The sequence below is a fragment of the Pseudophryne corroboree genome, chromosome 5 (assembly GCF_028390025.1).
Source record: "Pseudophryne corroboree isolate aPseCor3 chromosome 5, aPseCor3.hap2, whole genome shotgun sequence".
Classification (NCBI taxonomy): domain Eukaryota; kingdom Metazoa; phylum Chordata; class Amphibia; order Anura; family Myobatrachidae; genus Pseudophryne; species Pseudophryne corroboree.
This window is the reverse complement of record NC_086448.1, coordinates 634316717-634321298: the sequence shown is the minus strand read 5'-3', so window position 1 is coordinate 634321298 and position 4582 is coordinate 634316717.

The following is a 4582-nucleotide window of genomic DNA, read 5'->3' as shown; positions in this document are numbered from 1 at the left end:
CAGGGAAGCTCAATGCTTCACTGCTGTCCATCCGTCACCTGGCGCTAGCTCTGCCCCCCGAACTCCCAGCAGCCACTGCAGCCGACCCTGACCTCAGCCCCCAGTGCATGTGCAGAAGGGACCTGCCGGCTTTGCAGAGGGGATGGCAGGAGAAGACAGCCCAGCTTTAACCCTGGATACCAGATCGCATCGCCAGAAGGGTAAGTATACATGAATTGCTACTTATCAAAGCTTTTTAATTTTAACATGAATAGACCCCATATAGCACATGGCCTGGTCCAGGCAATGTAGGGGGGTCTGCTTTGTATCCCTTTGCTGAGTGTGCAGCACCGGGCCTAGTTTGAGATACGAGTCAGGCCCCTTTGGGCTAGCTGAGCATACTGGTGTACTGGAGAAGCTGTTCTTCATGCAGACCAATAGAGGGCGAGCAGATGAGCTGTTGCAGTAGAGAGCATACCATGACTGGATTGCTGATGGTAGGAGCAGCACTAGCTGCACAGGAAAACTTAGCCAAGGTGTTGGCTCTAAAGCAGGAAGCAGGTTTTTAGAATATATTGAGAGGGTAGGGGTAGGTGCAGGGTTGGGAGATTGTCTTATGCTGGAACATGAGGAAGGGCTGGTGCAGATTTTCAGGAAGTTCAATGTAGGAACACTGGAGCAGGTTTTCAGGATGTCCAATGTAGGAACACTGGAGCAAGTTTTCAGGATGTCCACTGTAGGAACACTGGAGCAGGTTTTTGTTTGTTTTTCTTATAATACATTTTATTAAGAGGATAAGAGGCATTACATAAATGACCTGCGCATATGTCCCAAGAGAATAACAAATGTAGCCAGAATGGGGCAGATGTATTAACCTGGAGTAGGCATAAGGAAGTGATAAACCAGTGATATGTGCAAGGTGATAAAGGCAGCAGCCAATCAGATCCTAACTGTTAATTTACATATTGGAGCTGATTGGCTGGTGCGTGTATCACCTTGCACATATCACTGGTTTATTACTTCCTTATGCCTTCTCCAGGTTAATACATCTACCCCAATATTTGAAATACCAACAGAAAGTAAAAAAACACAACTGGACAAATAAACAGATGAGCAATCACGAGTGGCTAAGCATACAGGGGTAAATGTATGAAGCAGTGATAAGAGTGGAGAAGTTGCCAGTGGAGAAGTTGCCCATGGCAACCAATCAGCATTGACGTAACATTTATAATTTGCATACTAAAAAATTCCACAAAGCAGCTGATTGGTTGCCATGGGCAACTTCTCCACTGGCTCACTTCTCCACAATTATCACTGCTTCATACATTTACCCCTATGTCTCAACCTATTATTGGAAGGCAAGGAGAAAAAAACCCCTTCATAATCAATAGAAGAAGATGGAGAGACATAAGAAAGTAGAAATAATAGAACCCAGGTCTATACCTTGAGCAGGTGTTTGGGATGTCCAATGTAGGAACACTGGAGCAGGTTTTCAGGATGTCCAATGTAACAACACTACAGCAGTTTCCCAGGATATCCAACATACTCATACTGTAGGAACACAGGAATACAGGAACTGGTATGTAAAATGCATAACAGGAATCTGGAGCCAAGGTTCCTGTTCTGGAAGAGTTGTTGTACTAGCAATCCCTTGCCAGTACATCCTGACTTAAACAGAGCGCATTGGCTGGTGATTGGTCCATCCGATCACATGACCGGGGTCTGCTGTTAACTGATTGGCTACGCGTCCGGGTGACGTCATCGGTGGTGCCTATGGATGGGGGCCGGAAGGAGGATGCAAGCCACATGCAGGTAAGTGTTCGGGGCTGGGGGGCAGCACTACAGAGACTCTAATGGGCATAAATACACACTACTGGATCTGGAAACAGGGGACTGGGAATGTGACACTTTTGCGTAACATTATATGCTATGTAATTATATTCACAAGTTTTAAAGTGTTGTGGAAAATGTCGTAATTTTATAAATAATTGATTATATTGACAATAACAGTACTAATAATATCATAAGATACACATAAATATAGAGTCATTTTTTAAAACAAATTATGTTAATTACAACTGGATTACTATAGATGATTTATGGGTTTTTTCCAAAACACAGAGCTGTAATATGTTCTCAAATAACATGAATCTTTTGCTGGTACCCTTCATGTTTTCCTTTCCTGAGGATCAATATACAAATGGGAATAGTCATACAGCATTCTCACTAACTATGAGAACATTCAGACAAATGGCTGAATGCATATTTAATGACTGATTATAATTTACTGAAAATAGTACTATTAGAACAGATTATTTCTAGTCTTCATTGTGGCCAATGAGAATATGTCAGAAATAGTCTTCACATCTACATAAACATAGGATACATTTAATAATAATAGTAATAATAATAATAATAATAATAATAATAATTATTATTATTATTATTATTATATTAAATAATTAAGATTTAGGGGGAGATGTACTAAGCAGTGATAAAAATGCAGAAGAGAGCCAGCGAAGAAGTTGCCAATTGCAACCAATCAGTATTGACGTAACATTTATAATTTGCATACTTTAAAAGTATACAGAGCAGCTGATTGGTTGCCAAGGACAACTTCTCCACTGGCTCACTTGTCCTCATTTATCACTGCTTAGTACATCTCCCTCTAACTACCCCTTTTCCACCAAAGTCGTAAGTCTAACCTGGGATTTGGAGCACAGTCATCTCCAAGCGCCGGGAAAACCGGCAAATCGGGACCCCCAGGGTGTGGCCTCAGTCCCGTTAGGCCAGGCCCCCAAGTGGAAGCTGCCGACATCACGCTGGGGGCAAGCACAGAATTCCGGAAGCTGCTGAGCTGCCTCCGGAACACCCCAATGCCGGACAGACAGTAGCGCTAACAGTCTGCACCATGCCCCCAACCTCACGACTACCTGCAGGATACTGCGTTCAGGGAGGTATTGGCTCTAGGCATGCTGTAATTGTGTGTGTCCCTGATCGGATGACCCGGGTAACCCGTTTACACTGCACTCTTACCCAAGTCATTCCCGGGTCCGACCCTGGTAGCTACCCGGGCAGGATTCCTGGGTTACTCGACCCAGGTTTTTTTTTTTTGAGGGAACCATTTCCACTACCCAAAAAAGTGCAAAAACCACCCCGTGCAAAAACCTGTTTTTTTTTAAACTAGTGGAAAAGGGGCATATTACCCCTTTTCCACCAAAATCCCCGGTCGGCGGCAGTAGCACTGTACAAATCACTGGTAAAAAGGCGCAGTGGCCATTTTCCTGGCGTTTTGTGCATGTGCAGTAGGGAAATCACTGGGAAAATGGACGCTGTGCACAGCGCTCTTAGTGCTCGGAAACTGTCTACTGTGTTGGCGCTGCCTGATAGAGTGAAGGGGGCCCTGACGGAGACTGCACATGGGCCCCCTTCTCTCTTAATACGCTCAAAATAATGTATTGCCGGAATGCATATAGAGGGACCAAAGCAGGTATCTCTAATACCTGCTGATGTGCCACCATTCCCTCCGGTAGCCACATCCCCTATAGGTTTCTATGAGGGAAGCAATGCTGCCAGATTTACCAATATCTGGAATACGAAGCATTCCCCATATTGGCGCCGGGTATGGGTCATTAGGTCGACCACACTTAGGTCGACAGTAGTTAGGTTGACCACTATTGGTCAACATGCAGTAGGTCGACATGGTCACTAGGTCGACATGGCAAAAGGTCAACACAAGTTTTTAAAAACTTTTTTTGGTATCGTTTTCTTCGTAAAGTGATGGTGAACCCCAATTAGTGCACCGTGTCCCCTCGCATGGCGAGCGAACTTTGGGCAAGGTGCCTTGCTCCGCTACCACTGCGCTCGGCACAGGTTACTATTCCCAATCGTAGTCCACATGGATCGTAAAGTATGAAAAAGTTCAAAAAATGAAAAAAAAATGTCGACCTTTTTCCATGTCAACCTTGTTCGACCTAGTGACCATGTCGACATAATGACTGTCGACCTAAGTGTGGTCGACCTAATGACCGTATTTCTTGGCCCCCGCAACTACCGGCATTTGAATATGGATGTAGCCCATTATAGCCTATGGGCTACAGATCGCGTTTGTAGCCGGAACCCTCCCCTGAAGTGGCCTCTGTGCCTGTGCGGTCTGGCTCACCGTGCATGCGCAGCACTCCTGGCAGCCCTTGCAGCACATAGCAGGGATGGGCTCCTTTCGGAACCCTTGTTCCTGCATGCGCTCATTGATACATCAGCTCAATGTAATCTCATATTGTTATGTAATCCTGGGCGGTAAAATCTCGCCCAGATCGCATTGAATATGTGACCTATGATAAATAGCTCACTAAGCACTCTCTCATACACACTGACTCACTCACACTATGAGTAATCATTGACTGTAGATTGTTAACAACCATTAATGGTTTGCCACAGATGGCTGATGGTTTTGCCATTGATGGTGGAGATCTGTTGGTCCTCTGCCACTGCTGGTAGCCTGTCATAGTTGTTTTTTTGTTGTTTCAGCAACATGCCCGTGGCACGCCCACGTCAGCTTTGCCATCCCTGTTACAGTACTGTACCTCCCAGAAATGGGCACTAA